Source organism: Protopterus annectens, chromosome 1.part0 (assembly GCF_019279795.1).
Source record: "Protopterus annectens isolate FY-2018-M chromosome 1.part0, PAN1.0, whole genome shotgun sequence".
NCBI classification, from domain to species: domain Eukaryota; kingdom Metazoa; phylum Chordata; order Ceratodontiformes; family Protopteridae; genus Protopterus; species Protopterus annectens.
In genome coordinates this window covers 494,508,626-494,536,365 of record NC_056725.1, presented here as the reverse complement: position 1 = coordinate 494,536,365, position 27,740 = coordinate 494,508,626, and positions in this window count along the sequence as shown.

Below are 27,740 nucleotides of genomic sequence, written 5' to 3'. Positions count from 1 at the left end.
TCTCATTAAGATGCAATATAAGAGTTAAGAGAATGGGCGAGAAGATGTTTACTGTTGTAAAACAAAACAAGATTTACATGTCTAGAGATATGCAAGATCTGAAGTGATTTTTTATACATATCTGAAATTATTTTTTTAATTAGTTTTTGCTAATGTTAAAGAACTAGACTTAATAATATTAAGTTTATAAAATGCAACCCAAGGCTTTGTCAGGTAATGCTACTTCTGCCTTAAACATCATAGGCTAGATTCAGGCTTGTTGAATCTAGACTCTTTGGTATCACCTGAGCACTAAAACTAGCCATCTTACATTAAGAGGACCTCCTTGCACCCTTATGGCAGAAGGGTGTAGCTCAGGACCCATCTGAGCTGGTGATTGCTGGAATAAGGCTCTGTGTGGGACTTTCTTATTGCCAATTTGTGTTACAACTGTTTAAATTTGCTTGTATTTAAGCATTGTGCTTGCATGTAGCTGCACACCATGCAACAAGGGTTAGCAGTGCCCTGTAGAGATGCAAATGCCTATATATAACTTCTTCCTTAGAGAATGGTCAGTGGAACCTTCCCTGCTGCACTGCGTGCAACTCAACGGAGCACTGAACAACATTACAACTCTTTTTAATCCATAATCCTCAATAGAATAAGTCACCCTAGAGAACCCTAGAGAAAAAGTTGATCTAACTAGCCCACCCTCTAACAGTACTTACAGTTTAACCTGGTGCAATGGGCAGTCAGTTTCCCAACATTTCTCCAACCGAACTGATTGACATGGACATCCAGAGGCAATGTAATAATTGCCTCATGTATACTGACAACCATTTGCTCCTACAGCAAACAAATACACTATGTGAGAGATGTAACTATGCTATGAAACTGGAATCAATCCTCTCACATAACAATAAACAAGACATCAAACAAGTTGTCAGAACACACCTCAACTCCCATACAAGATAAAGTCATGACCCATAAACCCACATACAGCCTACCAAAAGAACAGACTTCACAAGTGCAAACAAGTCAAACATACTACAGCATGACCAAAATCTACTACACATAACAACACACATGCCAGTGTCTCAGTGAATAAGCCCCTAAAGTAGAGCACCTCAAAACTAACTGTCCTGATCATATGACATTCCTTAGTGAGACATATACATGTTCCCCTCACCAGGCTGCATAGGGGAAGGTCATGGTCAGCTACCTGTCAGGTGCCAGGATCCATCAAATCACACACACACACACACACACACACACACACACACACACACACACACACACACACACACACACACACACACACACACACACACACACACACACACACACACACACTCAAAGCACTCAACAACAATTACCATTATGACTCTGTCATAGTACATGTTGGGGTGAATAACTTGAGATGTACCTCCCAGGACTATATGAAGAGAAACATGAGTGAACTTTCAGATTATGTATCCCAGGCAGGTATGTCCATAGCCCTAAGCAGTATTCTGCTTTCATCCACGCTGATGCCACAATATAAACAAAAAATGATCGACTTCAAAAATTGGCTTAGCTTCTGGTGTCAATCCAGGGGGATCCAGTATCAGTCAGGCTGGGCAGACATGGTCGACAGACCATGCTGCTTTGCCAGAAATGGTCTTCAACTGTCTCCTCTAGGCTTTTGATTACTTCCAAAAAAAACTTTCCTTTCCCAGAGTGCATTTTTTAGGCACTACCAAAAAACAAAACTTCCAAAGTAAAAAAATCCACTGCAGAAAAACTCAAGGTTATGTTACTTAATGCTAGGAGTCTAAACAGGAAACTGGACTTCCCGGAAGCCCTCCTCACCAAGACTTGGTTCAAGGCTGCAGAGAGCACCCCGGCCTTGCAAGGATACTATACCTTCCACATGTTCAGACCTTAAAATGAGCATGAAAGAACCGAAGGTGAAAGTTTATGTGTCTTCATTAAATCCAAACACATCTCAAGACTGGCTAAACAGTATAATTCTCTTGAGCTACTCCAGGTCCAAATAACTATAGGTGAAACACCCTACCGCATCATAGCTAGCTACAGGTCCCTAACCATGAACCATGAGAAGCACACCGCCTACCTGGACTTGCTTGAGTCACTCACTATACACCTAAGCACCTTGGTCATGGGAGATTTCAGCTATCCTTCCATTGAGTGGGAGGCATACATAAGCAGAAGCTCAATCAACCTGAGGCTCCTGGACTTTGTTAATACAAATGCTCTGGAACAGTTAGTCTGCACCGCCATAAGGGACTCAAATGTTCTGGACTCAGTACTCACCAATATGGGTGGGGGGTACTGCACTACCCCCTGTGTTCTGCCTTTCCTAGTATGGTCAGAACATAAATATGCCTTGCTCAAAGTAATGATCAGACATGAGCAATAAAAATAAGAAACTTCTCCAAAGCAAACTATAGCCTACTAAGCGATGGTTTGAAAAGGTTCAAGCCCCCTGTGAACACAGCTAACAATGACTCCTATGCAAAGGAGAACAAAAACACCCAGTATAATCACTTAAACAACTGTATTGAGTCTGCTGTGCCTGACAGGATCAAAACCAAGTTCTCTCGTAAAAACAAGTCACACTGGTGGACCTTGAGTATAAACAGGTCATATAACAAAAGGAAGAAACTGATATCTAAGGACTTAGTCAGCAGAGAAAGAATACCCTCCACAGCTTGAACAAGCAAACTGGATATCTGATAAAGTCCTCTAAAGTAAGTTGTGAGGCTAGATTAGCTTCCCTTGCTAAAGACAATCATAAGGCATTTATGTCCGAAATCTAAAAGGGAACACCCAGCTATGTGTTGAACTAATAATAGATGGTACTACTCACACTGACCCAGAGGAAATTGTCAACCTGTTAGCTGACAGATTTGGTGCAAACTTCACCTCCTGTCCCTACCAGCCATACCCCCAAAGCATACCTGACATCAGCCCTCTCCTCAGTATCTCCAATGAGCAGGTCATATCCATGCTTTCCAAGGCCAAAGATACAGCCTCTTTGGGACCAGCTAACATCCCAGGCTGCTTACTAAACAACCTAAAACATGACCTAGTGGATGCAGTAGGTACTCTCTTTAACCATATGCTTAGTTTTGTTCCAGCAGAGTGGAGAACAGCAACTGTAATCCTCATGCAAAAAGGGGTCCATCAACCAACCCTGGGAACTATAGACCCATAACACTATCCACCATTATCTGCAAGGCCGTGGAAAGAATCATCATGGACCTCATCGACAAGGACACAGGCAACCCTCAAAGTCTTGACCCTACCCAGTTTGGCTTTGTTAGTGGTAGATCATGCTTACTAAACCTGGTGGACTTCTTCTACAATGTCATCAAAGCCCTGGATGAAGGCAAAGCAGTATATACTGCCTATCTTGACATAGCCAAGGCTTTTGGCACAATCCCCTACTCAGGTATCATCAATAAACACTCCCAGTAGGGATGGCCCCCTGTTGTAGAAGGAAGGAGCAGTCCACAGAAATCACAAAAACTGATAGTCAAAAGAAGAGCCATAAAGACAAACAGAGTGGACTATTGAGGATAAGAAAGAAATTATGTATTGTTACTATTATGCAATAGCCTAGAATTTCCAGACACAAGATAAATACAAAAAGATTAAGAGAGAAATTAAAGGAAAGAAAAATACTTCCAAAAGAAAAGCTGTCAGAAGCATCAAATAAAAATTTGTGTTCGTTAATACAACAGACTTGTGAAAAATAGAATAGAGACCAAGAAACTTTGATCTGTTTGGAAAAAGAAGCATCTGAGGAAATGTGAAAATATAAACAAAAAAACCTAGAGATTTTTGAAAAGTATGAAAAAGAAATATGGACATGGGAAAGAAAGAGAGATTTGATATGGTGCAATATTTATGCAAAGGTGAAAGCCAAATTAATCAATATAAAGAAGGCAGCCCCAAAAAGATATTCGAAGAGAAATACAAGCAAAGGCATTCAGCTATGGAAAATTTCACAATAAAAAATAATATCACAGAGGGAATGTAGAAAAGAAGATAGTAAAGTAGAAGTTAAAAAACAGAAGTTGAAGTTATGGAGTGCCTGCAAAGTGAAGGATTTGGTATAGAAGGTCTAACACAATTTACATCATAGCATGATAGAACAAGTCACCAAAGTAAGGAGAAACAGGAAGATCAGGAGACATCTCAAGAAGAAATATGGACATGGGAAAGAAAAAGAGATTTAATATGGTGCAATATCTATACAAAGGAGAAAGCAAAACTAACTAATACAAAATACAAAATACAGCCATTAACAAACTTTAAAATAAGAGGAGAAAGCTATTACATGATAGAACAAAATCCATAAAAGGGAAGTCACCCCTGATCATTATTAGTAAAAAAATACGAGCACTCATAAAATCAACTAAGGCCAATTTTGAGAGAAAAATTGCCATGGATTCAAAGGACAATCATAAGGCCTTTTTCAGCTATGTTTGGAACCTGGGTGGAAACTCCCAGATATGCTCAGAATTAGTCCAAAATTATACAAAAATCACTGAACCCACAGACATTGCCAACATACTGGCAGACAGGTTCAGTGCAAACTTCACTCCCCTCTCCCCCCCTAAAGGAGAGATAACTATCCCAGTGGAGTGTAGCCTCCCAGACATCTCAAATGCGCAGGTGAAAGCTGCTCTCTCTAAAGCTAATGGTGTCCCCGGCTGTGTGCTACATGAGCTAAATGAGGAATTACACCTGCACATAAGGCAGCTGTTTAATCTCAGCCTTACCACAGGATACGTGCCCAAGGAGTGGCGTACGGCAACTGTGGTCCCACTCCACAAAGGTGGTGCCTCGACCCTGGTAATTACCATAAGCTTAACAAGTCTAGTCTGCAAAGCTATGGAGAGGATCATAATGGAGCTCATAAACAAAGATATAGGGGACTTGCAGACATTGGACCCGACCCAGTTTGGAAGATCATGCCTTTTGAACTTGAAACAGTCACCAAGGCCATTGATGAGGAAAGGCAGTCCATACAGCCTACCTTGACCTTGCAAAGGCTTTCGACACAATGCCCCACTCGGGTATTGTAGAAAAACTTACCAGCTTAAATGTAAACCCATATGTCACAAGATGGGTTGCAAACTGGCTTAAGGACAGAACCCACAGGGTTAGAGTTGCTGGCGCTATGTCAGACTCCAAGCCGGTCACAAGTGGTGTCCCACAGTCCTTGGCCCCTATTGTTCGGCATCTACTTCTCAGAAGTACAGGCCAACATTGGAGGACTTTGGCTGACAAAGTTTGCAGACGACTGCAAACTGGGCACCATAGTGGAAAGTGCATCAGACACGGATATCCTTCAGAAGGGACTCACGGAAACAGATAGCTGGTGCCAGAGCCATGGCCTGAAGTTAAACGCCAAAAAATGTATAGTCATACCCTTCGGGAAAAACAAGGTAACCCCAAGCTACCATATAGGTGGCAATCCACTAAGCACAGAAGAGGTTATCAGGGACCTGGGGACCCAGGTTGACAGTGGCCTTTCTTTTGACACTCACGTTGCTAAAGTGGTTAGAAAGACCTTCTACATTGCCCACCTGATCATGAAGGGATTCACATCCTGATCTAGTGAGGTCATTGTTCCCCTTTTCTCTTCACTTATCAGACCAATGATCGAGTACAATGCCCCATTCGGGATGTATCTCACCCGACATCTGCAGCATTTGGAGAGACCCCAAAAGTTCCTCACCAAAAGGATAAAGGGACTCCAAAATCTGTCATATGCTGCCAGATTGAAGAAACTCCAGCTCTATTCAGTCGCATACCATCTCCTCAGAGGTGACATGTGCCTGACATACAAGGCCATGTCCAACCCGGAATTAATGGACATGCTCCACCTCAAAAAATCCATATCCACCAAAACCACTAGAGCAAGCGACTTAAACCTTAGCACGGACATAAATTGGACGTGCTGGATTATCACTCAGAGACTCCCTATGCTGTGGAATAAAATCCCGGTCCATGTGAGGCAGAGTACCTCACTGGCTCTGTTCAAGAGAAATCTTGACCTGTGGATGGGAGATCGTAGGTTTACCCCGGGAATCATCTCTGTGTCACTGCTGGACAGAGGCACAACAAACTAATGGGCACAGTATTTTTTCATATAAGGGGTGGCATAAGCCACAAAAATTTGGGCTAGGCTTATAAATGCCTTAGGGCAGATAGCCTAGTATAAACCTATGAACCTATGAACCTAAAAAGAGCAGCACCAAAGATATTTGAAGAGTAATACAGGTAAAAGAATCCAGACATGGAAAACTTTACAATACAAAAAATAAAAAGACAAAGATGAAAAGCAAAAAAAGGAGATTAGTAGTGGAGAAGTTAAAGAAATAGAAACTGAGGTTATGGAGTACCTGCAAAGTGAAGAATTCAGTGCAGAAAATGTAGTTCAGAAAGCACAACAACAGGATAGAGCAATGGACATCCAAATTAAGGGGAAACCAGTGAAACGGGAAGCAATTGGTCAGGTGCCATATGAAGATATTTTGGAGCCTTCCACAGGAAACCAGTATAAATGTTCACTTAAAGCTGGACAGCAAGAGAAGGAACAGAAAACGGTGGAAACTCAGACGCAATCAGTGTTGAGTGATAGACCAGTGAGTTCCCATATGACACGGCAACGGGTGGCACAGAATGAAACTGAAGAGAATGTGCCACAGAAAGACATTATAGATTTTTCTATAGAATTGGAAAACAGAAAATGTGCCCTCAGTTTAGAAGAAAATGAGCTAAGAGAAGACTTGCTTGATTTAATAGAGATAGCTAGACATATTAAGATCAATGAAAGTAATAGACTGCAGAAGGTCAATAAAACCCAAGAAGTCAGAAGTCTGATAAAACAAATGAACACAGTAATTGGGACTGTCCATAGAGAGCCATGCGATATAACTGAAGTAAACAGGATATGTTACAGTGCAGCTAAATTAATAACTGATAAAGTTCTACCACAAGAACACAGGGTAGAGAGGGAAAGGAAGGGGATAAATCAAATACCATCATGGAAATATCGAATAGAGAAAATTATACACAAGACAAGAAGTGTCACTGTTAGAAGAGTATAAAAGAGGGAACAGATCAACAAAATTACTTAGAAACATAGACATGATAAAAGCAATGTGCAGTATTAATCAGGATCTATCATGCACTATCGCAAATAAACTAAAAATGTCAGCACAGGTGGAAAAAGTTAGAAGATATGCAGATAAATATAAAGGAAAAGTACAAACTAAGTAATTTATTGCTGACCCAAAAAAAGTTTTATAGAGAATTGGGAAACAAGGTAAAAGGAATTGAAATACCACCAAACAAAGAAGAAATATATATATTTTGGAGAAGTATTTATGAAGATCCTGTGGAACATAACAAAGATGCTAAATGGATAGAAGACGTAAAAGAAAGAATGAGAAATTTAAAGTTACAGGATATGAAATGGGATGAAATAACAGCCAGAGAGATTGAAACAAATTTAAGAAAGCCCCTAATTGCAAAACCCCAGGCCCAAATGCAGTATCTAATGTCTGGTTAAAAGTATTAACATCTTTGCACGACGATTTAGTCATGAGTAAGAACTATTTACATGCATACCTTGAACAGACACCAACCTGGCTAACAACAGGAAAAACAATGCTCCTACTTAAGAGTGAACCTGCAAGCTATCCTAAAAATTCTAGACCAATAACTTGCCTTCCGACGATGTATAAACTATACACTGGAATTGATGCTGACAGAGTTTATAGTCATTTAGAAGAAAACTCAATTATTGCAAGAGAACAAAAGGGCAATAAAAAAGTCATATGGAATATAGGATCACTTGTTAAAGTCATAGTGGAGAACTGTAAAAAGGGGAAAAATCTAAGTATGGCATGGATTGACTACAAAAAACATTTGATAGTATCCCATATTCATGGAGAAAAGAGTGCTTAAAAATGTATTAGATAGACCCTACACTGATCGACTACATTACAGTAACCATGAAACAGTGGCAGACCACTTTGCAATTAAGCAATGATAAAAGACTAATTATTATCCCAGGGATAACAATTCAAAGGGGTTCTTCCAGGATGACTCTGTCATTGCTGCTGTTCTGTCTTGCCCTTATCCCATTAAGCTGTCTACTTAACAGCTTAGGCCAGGGCTATAATTTGGCTCCTAGAAAACAACAAAGTGTAAAGACTACTTATCTTCTCTTTGTTGATGATTTAAAACTGCATATCTCATCAGATGAGGAACTGAAAGCACAACTGCAAGTTATCAAAACTTTTTCAGATGATAAAAGAATGTCATTTGGTCTTGGTAGATGTGCAAAAGCAACCTTTAAAGCAGGAAAACTGCAGCACCAAGAAAACATCTGTTTGGGACAAGAATGTGATATAAAAGAACTTGAGCAAGAGGGAGTGTCTAAATATTTGGGAATTGATAAAGGATCAACAATAAAACATGAACAAATGTGAATAAAACTTAGTAAGGAATATTTTAGAAGACAAATTAATCCTGAAAACAGCACTGACATCTAGGAACAAAATTCAAGCTTTAAACCAATCTGCTCTTCCTGTCTTAACTTACAGTTTTGGAGTAATTGACTGGCCCCAAAACATGTTGGATAGATTAGACAGGAAAACAAGAAGGACGCTTCATGCTCACCAAATGAATATATTCCCCATTCCAAAGGAGGGATGGGCCTCCTTTAAACTGACTACATGTATAGATCTGTAATCGTGGGACTGCACACATATCTGCTGACCACACAAGACCCAAACACAGTGAAAGTTTTGAAACATGAGGAGAATAAATCTAAGATGACTTCTCTGCTTAATCTAGCAGAAGCATACTGGCATCAAGTAGAAATGGAAATCAAACCAGAAGTAGATAAAAATCAGGCAGCAACTGAATGTGCCAAAAAACAGAAGAAATAATATAAGGTACAGGACCAAATGAGAAGGTAAGAAATGTGGAAAATGCATAAATATAGCTGCAAGTATAGAAAACATCTGGAAAAACCTTATGTTGATCAGGATCAAATACAGGAATGATTAAGGCGAGGTGAGTTCAAACCAAGAGATGAAAGGTTAATATTGGTGGCACACGATAGTGGGTTACGCACACGCTGGTTTACAAAGTCCATTAGACATGTGGGAGTAACAGACAAATGTAGGTTTTGTGAAACAGAATTGGAAACAGTTGCACACCTCATTGCTGGTTGTGACATACTAATGTCAGAAGGACTGTATACTGAAAGGCATAATAATGTGGCAAGACTGTTGCACTGGGAATTGTGCAAACATTATGGTACTGAAGTGGCTGAAAAACACTGGAAACATGATCCACAAAGCATCATAGAAATTTATGAAGTCTACATCACATGGGATCACCCATTACCAACAGTTGAAAAGATAGATGTTAGAAAACCAGACATAGTGGTCCATGAAAAGCAGACAAAAGTAGCATTGATCATTGAAATTGCCACACCCAGTGGCTGCAGTGTCTTGCATACAGAGAGAGACACAAAGTCATAAAATATTAGGATTTACAGGCAGAAACGAGAGCAATGTGGAAGAAAGATACCCAGACAGTTCCAATAGTAGTAGGAGCAATGGGTCTTATAATAAAGAATCTACAATTGTATTTAGACATGTTACCAATACATTTAACCCCATCCGAACTGCAGAAAAGTCATTACTGGGCACAATGCTGTTGCTATGAAGAGCACTTCTGTCTTGACATCAAAGACTGAAACAATACTAATTTCATGAACTTTAATCGTACTTTGACTTAGGAATGGGGTCCATTCTTGTCATGGCATTAGAAACCCAAAATACTTGGAGAAATTAAAAAAAAAAACTGGGGGTTAACCCATATGTCACTAGATGGGTAGACAACTGGCTCAATGACAGAATCCATAGTGTCAAAGATGGAGACTCCATCTACACCAGTAGAACAGTTGCAAGTGGGGTACCATAGGGTTCTGTGCTTGGCCATCTACTGTTTGGAATCTATTTCTCAGAAGTCCAGGTGATAGTAGATGGCCTGCGGCTTACCAGGTTTGCTGATGACTGCAAACTGGGAGCACTCACTGAGTCTCCTAAAGATATTAGCATATTACAAGAGGGCTTAATGCAGACAAATGACTAGTGCCAAAGCCATGGTCTAAAACTAAATGCAAAAAAGTGCATCATTGTCCCCTTTAGCAAAGAGGTAGCCCCTGCAAATTACAATATAAGCAGCACCTGCTAAGCTTGAACCCAGTGGTACATGACTTGGGAAAACAAGTTGATAGCAGTCTAAACTTTGTTCATTATGTGTCCACAGAGGTAAGGAAAACCTTTTACGTTGCACACCTCATAAGTAAGTGCATCGCATCTAAGACCAAGGATGTTATAACTCTTCTGTACTCCACACTCATCAGACCACTAACAGAGTACAACAATCCCTTTTTGTATGTACTTCACCAGACACCTGCAGCAGTTGGAGAGACCACAGAGGTTCCTGACCAAGAGAAATCAGGGACTCCAAAATATGACCTACATGGGAAGACTAAAAGCCCTGTTGCTGTAATCTGTGTTCTACAGGCTGCTGATAGGTGTCCTGTGCCTGGCCTACAGAGCAGTCTCTGACCCTGCTCTAATGAAAATACTGCACATCCACATATCAAATAGGACAAGAGTCACTCACTCCAGAGGTCTCAACCTAGTCTGTGACTTAAACAAAAAAATGCTGGAGAGACAGCTACATCTCACAGAGACTGCCACTACTCTGGAATAAACTCCCAGTTCATGTTAAGCACAGTTCATCAATGACCCTATTTATGCACAACCTGGACAACTGGTTGTGAGACCATAAATTCACCCCTGGGGTAGCACCTATGTCCCTCATGGACAAGGGCAGCTGGTGCTCATCATAGATTTGCTCTGCAAACAATCAAACCATCTAACAATAGTCAATTAGGGAACCATCTATCATTGGTCAGTTAGGGAACATGGGTATTACATGGCTAGGCTTGTAAAGGCCCTAGGGCCATTAGCCTAGTAGCCTCCTATGAACCTATGAACTTATGAAAAAATTCCAAATAAATCATGTACACTTAATATAATGTGAGGAAAGATGCCTTTAGACAATAAATAAATAAAAATACTATATAAGTAATCGTTCAAGATATTACTTTCAATGAAGCTATCCATTGGAAACATTCATTTTGATAAAATGGCAATAAAAATAATGTTTAAAAATATACAACACACAAAAAACAATGGTGTGTATACAATTGCAAATATACCATAAAACTGTACATAAAATTATCTGCAAAAAAACTAAAATTATTTTTATTCACAGTATAACAAAGTTTCACTATTTATGAGATCAAAGCACATTGATTAGTACTCACAAAAAAGGATTCAGTACATGAATTTTGTTCTCACTAATTATACTGTTAATACTTGGGTTTTCTTTAATTTGTTTATAGTACAAAATATACTTATCATAATCATGCATTTTCTATTAGTTTGCTGTTATAAATGTATTGATTCCTTACATTTCTGTTTAGTATTTCATCAACACCATATGTGCTCCATAGAGTTGTTGTATAGGTAATTGAAGGCTTGGAAGGTATTGTGAACATAATTTGTGACCTGTCAGTGTGGGGCCAGACACAAATAACAGTACATACATGTCAAGCCAGAGAGATAAGTATGAAATATATACATCATGTTCTAATATCAGGAGGAGTAAAGCCTGATACAGAAAAAAGTCACAACAGTTGTAGAAATGCCAAAAAACAGAGGCACTACAGAGGTTCCTCTAGGAATAGCACAGTAGCATGCAAAGCTATTATGTCTAATATGTGTATGATAACTCTTTCTCTAACAGAACTGCTAGAACAAGATATAACAAAATATAATCTAGAAGTGGATCTAGAAAGAAGAAAAGATTTTTGAGTTACTATAGAATCTAGATAAGCAGCAATGGCAGAATTCCATGATGAGAATAAGTCAGTTGCGTTGCAAGAAGATACCACTCAAAAAAAAAGAAGGTATTATTATATATATTAGATATTATTATATAGAGCATTCACAGAGGCAGAAAAGAAAAGTAGAAAAGGAACTGTGGCAGAAGTGTATAGAGATGAGAAATTCTATGTATACATTTGTAGTAAAGAAATTTGAGTGAAAGCAGACCAGTCCTTAGAAAGCATGTGCAGAAAGTCTTTGTAAAAGGCTTTTCTGAGATTGCAGAGGATGTTGCTTAATCCACAGAAGTATGGTCTGAAAGTGAAATGCAGATCAGGCAAGGAACTGCAAAAACATGTATGTAGTTAGACCATACATACCAGAGATTCAGGAGTTGATACAAGAAGAACTACTGATTCTTTTGGTTAATTATAGAGTTAGCAAAGTCCAAAGAAAAAGTAAAGTAATTCAATAGATGAACTGACTTAGAAATGCAGTTATTGAAAGACATTACTATAAGAGGTTGGCCTAAGCAAATACATCAATAAGGAAATTAATTCAGTTTTAATAATGTTTCAAAGAAGAAATACGTGTCCAAGGCTTAATTTTCAATCTGACAAACTGCTGATGATCCTTCAAATGACAGGAAGAATGCTTGAGTGGTACATACATGATATATAAAAATAGTAACTTACAAAGACAGAGCAAAATATATTATATACTGGCTAGGAACATTGTCTAAAGACAGAATAAGTAGTGCAGAGATGTGACATATGCAATTCATACCATAACAACAACCCAGAAGAAGAAGAAATCTTAACTAACATGCTCGTCGGCTGCCCTGGAAGTGAAGACATGGTAGGTACTCTCCATTTATTGACCTGGGTATGCAAATGTTTGTGGCAGCTCAAAGAAAGCTACACTAGATAAAAAGCAAATGTGAAGTTGGCTTTGCTAAGTGTCACATATCGTCTTCAATGAAACAGGTGAATTAGAAGCTCTGCACTCTTTAGACAATGCTGATATCTGTACCATTACTGAAACTAGGTTTATGTTTCTAAAATGTAAACTACAAATTAAAGTGTAGAGTTATTTTCATTGTTTCAGATGTGATGAGATAATTGGTGTTATCTCAATCATTTTAAAAGAGCTCTTCAAGCCAGAAGCCAAGAAAACATCTCAAGACTAGAATTTCTTCATGCAATTAATAGTAGTGATATTGAATACATTATAGGAATCTAACATTACAGGAATCTACCATAGACCATATATGTTCCCTGCAAAACATGATAATTTCCAGAAAAAATCCCAGGATGTAGAACTCATTGAAAGTGTATCCCTTATGGGAAATTTTAACAATCCAAATATTGACTGGATAAACAACTCACAATCAAATAAATATGCCATGATATCAACTGACTAAGTGAATCAAAATAAATTTGAACAAATTCTGCTGAATGTAACCCGGGATGGTAATATCTTAGAATTCATACTGACAAACCTAGGATCTTTTTGATTCTCACTTACATGACCCCTACAATTAAAACAGTTTATGATTACATCATTTTTAAAATAAGATTAAAACCTCAACCATAATTACATCATCCTTCCTCGACTTTACCAATCGAATCTATGATATAGTTAATGACATTTTTATGAAAACAACCCAGAATTCCGTCCTCAATTACACAAATAAGTCTAATCAGATGCTGATGGTGATATATTTATATTTTTTGTATTATTAACTCCTGCATTTATGATATGCCAGTATGGTACAAATATACAGGTATAGTTTACAAAAACCCTTTGATAGACTCATAAAATTGGCAAGATATGCAACAGATAAAATAGATTCCCCACTTAGCATTTAGCTTTCAAAAATACCCTTGTCAAGAATGTCAGGATTAACTAGATACACAAACTACTGTCTTATCAAAACTTTTAAATTGAACTTTGTGTTAAGATTGAAATATTTATTCATACAATTGGAAGGGGAAAATGTTAGTATAACATATTGTCAAAAAGAAATGAAATGACGACCCATATTTGTGGCAAGTTTAGCCTATTACTGCCCTTTATAACATCTTACTTTGTATTGCCATGTTATACTTCATGTTGCCTAGTCATAAACCCTGTATATTTAGTTATAAATTTACTAAAAGTATATTATAACTGCAAGGGACACCCTATGGTCTACTTTACCTTCCTGCTAAATAAAGAAATAAAATGTAAACAAATCTATAGCATATAGTGGCTGTGCTTGTATAACAACTTTTGTCATAGCTTCAAAGCAAGCAAATATGTCACCCTGCTCCAGAGACAAGAGAATACTCCTTATACACTTACAAATAGATGCCTACTACCATAAGTAAAATTAAAAGTTTGGTTTTCATAAAACCAGAAAATCTACCCCATGGCTTCCTACGTAGACTCAAAGAAAACCTAACTAAACCCCTATCAAGCACATTAAATAAAATGTTAACTGGTGGACAATGTCCCTGCCGTATAGTGACAGGCTGCAGCACTACCTGTTCAAAATGGCTGATGGAATCCCATTGTTCCCAGTCCATTTTAGCCCTTCCAGCCTGACCACTATTATATGAAAAATCATGGAGAGTATCATAATAGAACTTAGCAAAAGTAACCCATGCTACAGTATGTGTCTGATAAGGAGGCATCTTGTCTTTTGAATGGTGCAGCATTTTGAAAGAAGCAACAGCAGTGCTTGATAAGGGGCTGACAGTGCATACTGACAATCTTGTCCATGCTAAGGATTTGTTACACACCTTTCCATTTAAGGTAATAATCGATAAAAGCATTAAATGCCACTCAATGTGCAATTCTGTGGTAAAACACTAATTTAAGTACTGGGATGCTACAAGTCAGTTTGGGTGGGTACCTGTCTGTCTCAACAAGGGTTACTAGTGGTGTCATACCCAACTCTATTGTGGCTTCTCTTCTTTGTGGACTATTCTTATTTTTAGAAGTATGAAATGGACTATAGATAAGAAAATGTACTGATGTTTATAAACTAAACTATATTTACTTCATAAAAAATACCAAACTTCTCCAAGCAATGCTATTAAAAATATTTACTTGGTGCTGTAGTAAAGACCTCATCTTTATTGCCAGTAAGTGCAGCATAATTACATTTGGCAAATATTACATATGTCATGGTTACAAAGTAATATTTTAGGACAATAGTAGACAACAATTTAAATGTTCACTGCTAGTAGTTCCTATAATGACTTCTTTGTTGCCCAGGGTATTAGTATATTTACATATGAAGAAATAAAAATGAAGTTGTAAGGATAACACTGTTTTTTTCTTTTTTGTGTTTAAGATTGATTTAAACGTAAACTAGTGCATGTCTATCAGAACCAGAAAACCATATTCTTTAGCCCATCTGTTTCTAAAGGTTCCATTAAATCACTCCAGGGACACCTTTTTACCACTTTTTACCTAGCTGATTCAACCACATTACTGAGTGTAATGCTGTATTCTGTAGCCTTCAAAAGACACCTCACTGAATTGAAAAGATGCAATGACTGTTTGTTAGAAAATGAGAATAGTTGAAAACTTGAACTATTCAGAAAGGCTTTAGGAAGTCTTGTTGTATTCTCATAACACTATCCACCATTATCTGCAAGACAGTGGAAAGAACTTTAAGAAGTCCTGTTGTATTCTCATAACACTATCCACCATTATCTGCAAGGCAGTGGAAAGAACTTTAGGAAGTCCTGTTGTATTCTCATAACACTATCCACCATTATCTGCAAGACAGTGGAAAGAACTTTAGGAAGTCCTGTTGTATTCTCATAACACTATCCACCATTATCTGCAAGGCCGTGGAAAGAACTTTAGGAAGTCTTGTTGTATTCTCATAACACTATCCACCATTATCTGCAAGACAGTGGAAAGAACTTTAGGAAGTCCTGTTGTATTCTCATAACACTATCCACCATTATCTGCAAGGCCGTGGAAAGAACTTTAGGAAGTCTTGTTGTATTCTACTTCTTATACGCTACAAAGGGTGATTTGTACCTGCTCAGTAGGGGAAGGTCTGATCTGGTTGTATTTAAAAAATCTATATTTGGAAGGCACTGTTGAGGAGGCTAACACTAAATTGTGAAACTTATTGCTAAAAATAAAACCAATAACAGGTAAAAAATGACAGATGCACTACTCAGTGTCTTCCAGGATTATGAAATAAGGCAAGCTTCACTGACAGATGTCAGTCATTAACACCTTCAAATATATTACTGGTACGTATATGGGAAAAAAAAGTCCAGAATAGCAACATGCCATTTCAAGGAAATGTACACAGGTTCTCTATAAAATGAATTGCTTTTGGAGAAGTTCTAAGACAAATAGGAACACAAGAGCTTAATTTAGAGAAGAAACTTTATACGTTTCCTTAAGCTGGCATTTTATTTTATTTGGATATTTTTTACACTGGTTGAAATTTTTAGGGTTATTTGGTATGTATATATAATGCAGAACATGTCAACATGGGGTTACAGAAATCAAGATACTGGAAGGCCAGTAGGTCATGAACCTGGTATTCAAACTTATTAATCCATATGTCTCACATACAGAGTCTCTAATTACAGACACCCTGAATTAATCACACTAAGTGACACGAGTTCAAATACAATTGGAACATTACTGCCTATATCCCTCAGACAAAGGATTCATGATGTCATATCTGGTAATGATCCACAGTACAAAAGCTAGTCCTTCTGATTCTGATGAATGGCGGCGGGTGAAGAGACAGAGAACTAGCTAAGCAGTGAAAAATCTTGCATGAAAGACTTGCAGAAAAGATGAGGCGTATAACCTTGCATTTATGGAATATAGGGATACTATTTTGTAGGGGCTTGGTCTTCCAACATCCCAGATGTTAAAGGCTAGATACTGACAAGCAAACTATTTATTTTCACTGCATCACTAATGCATGAAAATCAATATAAAATAAAGAAAATGCTGGAGACAAATCAGCAAAAACTGAGATACTAGTACAGCACAAACTCCAGGAGAGGCAAATTAAAGAATGTTTATAGTCTGAAGCCGAAGGAGGTGGTCAAACCACCTATCCAATGTCTTATGTTTTTGCTTGGAAGATAGAAAGCAGTATAGGAAACATTGCAGGCAATAAGACAAAAATGCTGAAATCCTAAGATGAAAAACCAAAACTATCACAACTGGTACTGGCATAAGTAAACGTATACTGCAAAAATTGTGACAGTCAGTAGCTGTATATAGAGTCTCCTGGAGTCATATCTCCAATAAAAGCTGTAGTGCATCAAGAAATATTGATCCTAGCATGTGATGAGAGTAGTGGAAAACTTGTCTCGATTAGTTAATGGTGAATTAAAAAAAAAAACATGTACAGTGTATCTCCTATGTGGGCAGTAACTGCATGAGTCATTGTCTTTTAACATCAGGACAGTATAGTTCAAATCACCCATAATTTTCTTTTACATCATATTTTTCTGCTATTAAATTTTAATTTTTCTTGTTTTAATGGCTTTTTATATCAGTTCTCACTAGTATGTGAACTGTTTTCCTGAGAGTCATATTACACCAGCCACAGTGTACACAAGCAATGCCTTTTTAGAAGCCTGCATGCACAAAGTACAGTTGTGTAAAATCTTATCATAAAGGTAAATGTCCTTGCCTTCACTGCTGCAGTATTCGTAACATTTGGGATTCCCTGTCATGGAAGCCCGTCGTCCAGCCAGTATAACAAAGACTATGTGTTGCATTTAAAGGTATGCCTGAATGTCACTCACATAAAGGTGACATTCAGGCTTACCATAAACAGAACTGATTGCCCCAGTAGGAACACCAGTCCAAGGAACCCAAGAGGTAACCTGTACATCCAGGAAGGAAAGGACTAGGTGGAAGGAGAAAGGAGTGAATATTACAGCAGTGAAGGCAAGAACATCTACTGTTATGGTAAGATTTTACACAATTGTACTATGTCCTTACATTCACTGCTGCAGTATTCGTAACATTCGGGAGAGTGCCAAAGCTCAAGAGGAAACTTGGGAGGGGGAAGGGGAAGAAGAAGAGTCCCCTAAGAAGCCATGCAGAATGGCACTAGCAAAACCAGCCCTAGCTCTAGAGATATCATCCAACTTGTAGTGTCTCGAAAAGGTATGCACAGAAGACCAGGTAGCCGCTTCAAGAATAGAATTTGCATTTAAACCCTTGAAAAAAGCACCAGAAGAAGCCCCTGCTCTAGTAGAATGAGCCTTGACTGAAGAAGGAAGGCTCTTGCCATGAAAGGTGTAACAAAAGAAAATAGCCTTAGAAATCCAAGAATAAATAGTTTGCTTGGATACAACTATACCCAAAGATGTAGGATGAAAAGAAACAAACAACTGATCAGATTTACAAATAGCCTTAGTCTGATCCAAATAAACCCTGAGTTGCCTATACATATCCAAAGTATGCAGCACCCTCTCACTGCCAGACTGTGGAGAGTGGAAAAAAGTAGGCAGATTAATAGACTGATTAAGGGAACGCTCATTAACCACCTTAGACATAAAGGAAGGAATACTGCTTAAGGACATCCTGTCCTCATGAAAAAATAAAAAAGGAGGACAAGCCATAAGGCCCTGCAACTCAGACACCCGTCCAGCAGTCTGAACAGAAATTTCGGAATGAGAGGAAGGGGAGGGAATGCATAAAGAAACATCTCCATCCAAGAGAATGAGAGGGTATCCACCTTCCATACCAGAGGATCTGGGACTCTGGCACAAAACAGAGGAAGTTGTTTGTTCAGAGGGGAGGCAAAAAGATTCACTTGAGGAGTACCCCACTGGTGAATAATGTCCAGAAACACATCCCTGTGAAGCATCCATTCATGGGACTGAGTTAAGGACCTGCTCAGATTGTCTGCCATAAAGTTAAGATCCCACACCAGAAGTGCCAACTGGCAGAGAAGGTAGGATCATGTTCCTCCCTGTTTGTTGATAACACCACAACACTGTGGTATTGTCTGTGAAGAGCTTGAGAGGTCCTGGAAGGGAAAGAGGATGAAAGGCCTGAAGGACCAGTAGAAGACCTCTCATCTCTTTGGTGTTGATGTGCTCCATCTGCTGGTAAGGCGACCACACCCCCTGTACTTTTAGGCAACCAAAATTTACCCCCAACTCATGTCTGAAGCATCTGTGAACAATTTCTGAGATGGAAGAGGGGGATGAAAAGAGATCTCTGGGTTCAGAGACAACTGCTGAATCCACCAGTGAAGTTCCTGTCTGAGATATTGAAGAACAGAAACTCAAAGTCTAGAGGATGTGCATGTTGAAGCCACACTGACTTCAGAAACCACTGAAACTTTCTCATGTGAAGTTGGGCCAGAGGGAGCATCAGAATGGTGAATGCCATGCAACCCAGAACTCTCAGAAATTCCCTGACTGTAATGGAAACCGGAGGAAGAAGATTGTGAAAGAAAGAAATGAGAGTTAAGGCCTTTGGAGGGGGCAGGGATGCTATCATAGGCACTGACTAAATCCTGCAACCCAGAAAAACATGATCCTGAGAAGGGGTCAGAGAAGACTTTGTAAAACTTATTGTGAACCCCAGGCTCTGAAGAAAGGAAATGACAAAAATGAAGATTTTAATAAATGGTCTCTGGAATCAACAGATCGTCTAAGTAAGGAAATATTTGGATCCCTTGAAGTCTGCACAAAGCAATCACAAGAACAAGACATTTGGTGAACACCCTTGGGGCAGTAGAAAAGTGAAAGGGCAATCAGAGAACTGAATATTCCAGGAAGCAACATAAAAACGTAAAACCTCCTGAAAACAGGATGGGTTGGAATATGGAGATAAGCATCCTTGACATCCAGAGACACCATATAGGCCTGAAAGAGCAGTAGAGGAAACAGAATCTCAAGAAACAACATCCAAAAGGAAGGAACTTTTAAAAACATGTTTAGATGAGAGAGGTCTAGAATAGGTCTCCAAGCATCTTTTTTTGGCACTAGAAACAGCATGGAGTAGAACCTTTTCCCCTTTGGGACACAGACACATCTTGAATAATACCCTGAGTCAAGGAAAGCTGTTCCTGAGGAGGTTGAGGAATGCCCATAATAGAAGGGTGAATTTCCGCAACATGAAGTACCCCGGACGAATGATTGACAGAACCCAAGAATCTTGAGTGATCTGAAGTCAACCAGGAAAAGAAAAAGAAAGACAAAGAGAAAGGGGAATGTGGCTGGGAGGAGACAGATAGTCATACAGCACCTGGTTTGTCTGGAAAGGAAGGCTTCAGAAACCCCAAAAACTGAGCTGCAGCTTTTGGAAACTCCAAATGTAGCAACTCATGGTACCTCCTATGGATATCAGGGACCTCAGCACAACCCACTTAAAAAATCCATCATCTTATAGACTGTGTCCCCAAAGGAAATTTCCTCAAAAGGAGCATCAGGACTAATAGATTCCTCCTCCTCTGACTTATAGTCAAAAGGAGATGGAGTTTGAGTAGAATAAGTCAGGGATACATCATCAGAACCTGACTCAGTCTCAGAAGGATCCTTTTCTCTATGCCTTTTAAGGGGAGAGAAGGTAGGATCTTGCTCCTCCCTGTTTGTTGATAACCAAGGAGGAAGACAAACTGAAACCCCATGAGGAGGCTTTAAAGACATTAAAGCAGAAAACAGCCCCTGAGTGAAAGATTGCCATTCAATTTGAGGATCCCTAGGAGCAAAAGAAACATGTTTAAGTTTTTGTTTCTTTTTTAAGGGAACATCCCCTCCAAAAAAACTGAGAAGTCTCAGACCCAGGATGGTAGTCAAGAACCGTAGTAGGAACTTCTTCCCCAACTAAAATCTGAGGAACTCCCCTAAGCCTCTTGGAAAAAATCAACCGTGGTTCCCCCTGAATGTCTGAGGCTGATGCCTGCAAAGCTTCATCAGACATGCTGCCAGCTGGAACCTCACTGGCCTCCAACATGGTCTTGGTAGGAATCTGACAACATAGCTGGGTTTGTAACAACCGCAAGAGAAACACCTGGCAGAGGCTGGACAGCAGAAAATTCCGATTGCACCTTGTTCACCTTCTTCTTCTCTAATGGCTGACCCTCAGGGCAGGAGACTCCATCCATTGTATCTTTAGGAAGAAGCTTAAGATGCTAGTTCTCAATTTACAATGAAAGGGAAGAGAGTCTGCTGCAAAGGGTTTTTTGGAATGAATGGCTGGCAAATAGAAAAAGACGTATGGTCATCAGATGCTCCTAGACAAAAAAGACACTTATTGTGGTGGTCTTTATGGGGAATCTGCCTCCCACACTTGCATTTACCCTTCCTGGATGACATTAACCCCAAGGAGCTCAAAAAAAAAAAAAAAAAACAAAAGGCACTTATCTGCAAGGCAAACAGGTGTAGGTGATCACTGCAGAACAAAAATGCATTCAGCTGGCAAAATGGAAGCAGGTAAACAGACTGATGATGAAAAAAACACATTTGGACTGGTGGCAAAGATGTTCTGTTTATGGCAAGTCTGAATGTCACCTTTATGTCCCATGGTATAAAAGGACCATTTGAGTGATGTTCAGGTATACCTGTAAATGCAACAGGAAGTCTTTGGTATACTGGCAGAATGATGGGCTTCCATGACAGGGAATCCTGCATGTTATGAATACTGCAGCAGTGAAGGTAAGGACATCCATATTTCTTTAATTTAATAGTCTTTGGCACTGGAGGCATTCTTTCATTTATAGAAAAATACATATAAATATATATAGAAATAGTAATATCCCATCTAATGGTGCACAGGTTTGTAGTGTTCACAAAAACACCAAACAGAGCTTCTAGTGGGTATTGGTCACTAGAGTGAAAATTGTGACTCTTTAAGGATAGCAGAAACATCCTATTCCTAGGGCTATAAATGTTTGAAATTTTGCAGAAATGCCTGATTGCTAATAATTACAGTAGCATTTTTAGAGTGTGTAAGACTGTGCTATTTGTTTGTTTTGTTTATAAAGATATATATATATCTATCTATCTATATCTATCTATATATATATATATATATATATTTATTTATTATATATATATATATATATATATATATATATATAGACTTTTGGTGTGCAGACATTTTTTGGGTCTGACTTCTTTAACTAAGTGACTTATCAGCTAATAATAGTCAGCATTATAAAGGACAAGGAGTTATTAACGAAATGATACTAAGATTGTTAGTCTAGGATGTCTTGCAGTGGAGAAATTAGTCATTGTTTGCCACTTATTGTTCATATTTTCATATTTATGCTTTGTTGTTGTTTGTCTTTTCCTGGTTAGGGGTCGTCACAGTGGAACTCCAGTCTGCTAATGATTGGCAGTAGATTGTTTTTATGGTGCTGAGTTGCCAGCCGACGCCCAACCTTCAGCGAAGGCACACCCATTCACGCATGTTTTTCGGAGGCCGCTTGACCGCGGGGAGGACATGAGACTCCAGACAGAAGGCACTCCAGCTGAGAATCGAACAGGAGAACCTCTTGCTGTGAGGCAACAACGCTACCGTTGTACCACCGTGGCTTGGACCATATTTATAAGAATTGAAAATACTGTACTGTACCATAATTAGCTGGAAACACTGGACGCAATGAGACTGAGAAACAAAAGTCTTAATTACCCAGGCTCGTGCTGAAAAGGTGCCAGTCTCTCCCTTATGGACCAAGTCTTGTGCACTTTTCAGAATTAATTCTCCAAACACTGTAGTTCATTTAATAAAGTTTTATTAGATGTTCACAATATCCGAATACTGTCTTCATTAACAGTGCTGATAAACAATTCAAGTTGCTGCACATCATATTCTGATTGTCCTGAACAATGTAAACTGACATAGTCTTTAGATGACCTGTTTTCTGTACTCAGGCTCGAGCGTTTGACATCTTCTCTGAAGCAACAGGTCAAATGAACTTACTAACCTTAACTGAACTGCTATCCTGAACACAACATGTTATATTCCTTCAGTCCAGTAATTTTCCTTATTTACTTTTTTTAACCTTGGTCTCAGGCTTTGTCTTGTATGTGCAACATTCTGTAGCCGACAAGATTGTATCTTTCCCTTGAGAAAAGAACATTCTGTCTGCACACGTTATGCTTATCTTTTCTTTTTAATAAGCTGTCCTCCATGCTTGGGCAGCAAGGTTATTTTCTTTCTGGTTAACTGTCTTGTATGCATAAATGAAACACAATTTATTTTACCCTTTAGCCTGTCTAATGTCTAATACTTTAAAGTGGAAGTCCCTAATCTAACATGCTTGTATTTTTCATAAAAAGACCTACATACTTTTGAGAGTTATGGTGTGAAATGCCATGGTGGGAGACAAAAAAAAATTCACTGTCATTGCCTATTTATATCACACTATACTGGAGATACTGCTAGTTGTTTTTTATCAATTATGAAAATAAGCAATATTTCCATATATACTAAATACTTCAAAAAACAAATGACTTGCAAACTATTGCATGGTATCAGATGTAACCTTAGATACTGTTGAAGAAAACCGTCATTGATATTTGCACTGAAAATTGTACATCTTGGGAGATATTCAGTATTACTTATATTGCTAGTTAAACAATAAAGCTTATGTTTTCATATTTCTATAGATACTGCAATAAACATACACTCAGTGAGGAATTTCTTGCTGTCATGTGAAAACTTATGTCTGGCAGACAGAATTGTTCTAACAATATATGTCAAGGTTGTACTGGCTCCAGGATATGACAATTGGAAAAAAAAATGTCAAAACTATAATTCTGGGATTGTGTGCATTATAATATATTATAGTATTTATGGAAAGACTATGGGTGCACTGACAACATAGCTCTTTTTACACTTCTCTTAGTTTTTATTGTTCGCAAAATATTTATGTTTGTTTTTTCAGAAAATGCTGTGTAATGCAAAGAGGTGTGTAGACTGCTAGAAGTGTGACATTCTGCACCCCATAGGTGTTAATGTGTAAAAGTAATAATTACTTTGTTCAGGAAGAGATACTGTAGAAGTGGCACTACCAAGTGGTATTTTGTGGTTATGAAACAATGGTATAAAAGTCGCATTACCAGTGCCTTGTTCATTGATTTGACTCAGAAGGGTCAATCCTATTTTTTTCTTCGGTACCCCACCACAATATGATTTCAGGTATTCTGCATTACAGTGGGTCACCTCATGCCTAAATTAAAACACCTCCCATGACAACTTCACAGGTATGAATGGCATACTCTAAGCAGAAGTCCCACATAACTGAGTCTTGGGACATATACTTCTGAATAACTACCTTTTAATCTTCCATTTATTAAAAGCAGTCTTTACCATAAGACTTTAGTCATCCTCTGCTCAAATTCCTCAATCCATGCCCCTCAACTGCTATGATGTAGACTTAGTGCTACGATTTTGGCCCTAAAATTTAGCATTGTTCATCCTAGATTTATTGATTTCCTCATAAAGTCAAACTTTATTATGGGGACATACATTATTACATAAGTAAACTAAGACTATACAGCTATGCCCTGTTGTTTACTATATGGCTTATGGTACAGAAATAACTTCTGTTGTGAAAAGCAAGAATTTCTGCCTCTTTTTGACTATCTGCTATGAATTGCTAAGGGTCAGTGCTATTATCTTTAATTTTCAGATGTTGAGAACTATGCCTTTATCACCGGACTACAAAATAGCTTACAAAAAGAATTTACTCAACTTTGGAACTAGCTAAAATACAGGGAGTTGGTAGTCACCTGCAGAAAATTGAAGACATAACACAACAGTGCAGAAAATGAGCCACAAAGAATTACATTCTAGAAGTCACTCAGCTAAGACACCTGGGTTTACCCACAGATCAGAATATGCCATTTATTCCTCACACACACCAACCTCATAGCTGACAAAATTATATTTGCTTTCAGATTATCAAAATTCTTAAGGGGAGTCAGTGGAATGTAAATATAAATTGTAAATATTAATTGCCAAGCCAGAATGTTGCCTGCCTGTAACAGCACTCAACTCATGATATAATACAGGAACTCTGCATACTATCATAACTAAATATGTACATTTGTCACATTATGAGGCAGAAGGGATTACCCCTACACAATACACCAAAGGTTTAATTGGCTCCCAGACACACCAAGGCCTCCCTCCACTTAACTCAGTTGTTTTTAAACTACTACATTTTGTACATAGTCCTCTACTAATCACAGAAATCCACACAAATACTTCCTTATATTAAACTATACAGATGCCAAGATGCTTCTCCCTCACTACATGTGGATACATAAAATGAGCATCCTGAGTTATGAAGGAAACTCCCTGAGCACCTGAAAGAGAAGTAAAAATGTTCTTAGAAGACACTTTATCTGACTTGTTTGTGTGTGTGTGTGTGTGTGTGTGTGTGTGTGTGTGTGTGTGTGTGTGTGTGTGTGTGTGTGTGTGTGTGCGTGTGTGCATGTGTGTGATAATCTGTTAAAAGGCAGTTACTGCGAACAAGGGGCAGTGGAACACAATGAGGTTTAAAAAAATGTTAATGGGAGAGTGACCCAGTGGCCAACAACTTTGTTTAGTAAGTGATCAATGTGTGGTCTTCGCTTGATTGTGGATGTTAGAAGCCCATACCCAGGGTAACAGTGTAAATTCTGTGTTGACTGTTGAGATCATGCCGCATTTGATGAATTGGTTAGCAGATTTGTGTGCAGCTTTTCTACTCCAGCTTGTTATGCATCAATGGTGTAACTTGAGAGACTATCCCTCTTCTGGAAAACTATAAACATTTTTAATATTTCATTCTGATGTAATTTTATTTTGTAGCTGTATAACTTAATATAATGTATTTCATTTGATAGACTATTTGTGGAAGGCATTCTTCATATAATTTATACAACTGCATTAAACCTGAAGTACCGTTAGGGTATTTGCTGTCTTGTTTCCTCTCTTTATCCTTCAGCCTAGTCAATGCATTGTGTCACACATTAACAAGGTTCAATACTGGCTGACTTTATTTGTGATTTTTGTAATAAATATCTTTGCAGTAATTTTAATGCAGCTTAGCTTGTATCATAAAGATGCTTCTGTTACAATAATGAATAGCTTTTGAAAAATTGCCTTTTTTTAGGTTACTAAGTGCCCCTTGCCATCTGCATAACAGTCTTCAATAGCATCTGGCACATCTGAATTAACTCATGTCATAGAATGAGAGACATGCGCTTGAAAGGCAAGTTCTTCTCAGTCCCTTGATATGCAGTAGTATCTCTATCAGGTTCAAACACAACTGCCTTTTTGCACTAAAAAATGGACATCTATATCTATTTTTTGCACTTTGAATTTTACATTTAGTAGTTCACTTATGATAATTATATATTCTGTATTGCAACTTACTGAGTGATAGTTCCTCTGTTGACATTAACCATTTTTTAGGGTATAACTTCATGCAGAATTTATGTCTGAAATTTTAAGGGACCCTTCTGTTAAGTGTTGTATGTCATTTTGTAATTGCATTTGTGACTGTCAGTTTGCACTAAGTTTTTGTACATCACATTTTCAGTCTGCATTGCATAAATTCAAGTATCGTAGCTTAGGTGTTTGTAGTAATCTACAGATACTGTCTTGAAATTTTGAGCTCAGAGTAAATGTTGGTCTAATTATGGGCAGTTGTTGAAAAATGTAAAAAAAATGTTCTTCTTTCATGTTTTATAATCTTCCATTTTGTGCTGTATTATAACTTTATAACTATATTTTTGGTTAAAGACATGAGGATGCTAACTGCAGAGTCTTCATCCTTTGTCGATTTAATGGTGACAGAAATAATGGCTGCCAGTGAGATCTCATAGGCTGTGAGGGAGAGGGGATCCATGGCTGAATCTGTGGCTTAAGTGGTGTGTGCTAGTTCCGTGGCTGAATGCGTGGCTTAAGTGGTGTGCACTAGTTTCCTTCTGGGCACAGAAGAAATATATTTTATTAACAGTCACAGGTAATTAGCAATTCAATTTGCCAGTTTTACTTCCCATGCATACTATACAGTTATACCTTTGTCAATGTGTGTGTTTCACTGAATGATTTTGTTGTAAGAGATCACAGTACAGTGGAGATTGGGGAACATACCCTTTCTCCACTGTAGTGCAATATAAGAGTTGGTATGTCCTCCCCACAGTTGGGTGGGCGTTTGAAAGACATGCGTAAATGGGCGTGCCTTCGTTGAAGGTTGAACATCGAGTTGGCACCTCGGTGTTCTTGAAAATCTACTGCCAATCATTAGTGGACCGGAGTTCTGCTGTGGCAACCCCTAACTGGGAAAAGCTGAAAGACCAACAACAACATACAAGTTAATAGCAGGGATGTATTATGGATACAAGGGGAAATTCCCCCTACAAAAACATTGCTTTTTGTGTTTTTTTGATCTTTTATTGGTCGATGTTTAGTTGCTTTGATGTAGTTAGTTTGATGAATTATATGTCAATGAACGTACACGTTGATGGAGTGTTAGGCTCCCATACATGTGTGAGGGTATATATCTCTGTGCCTATATGGTTCTCCTGTGTTTCATTGAAAGTATAAAATGTTGAGGGTATAAAATATTGATACTACAAAATGTTGAACATGGATTTACCCTTTCCCCACTGTTACACAATCCCGGATTTGGTATATATTTTTAGCAGGGTGTGGAAGGGGTGCAGGAGGGCTTGACCCTCTGTATAAAACTGGATTAAAATTTTGTGCAGTTCACTTTATTGTGTGTGTGTGTGTGTG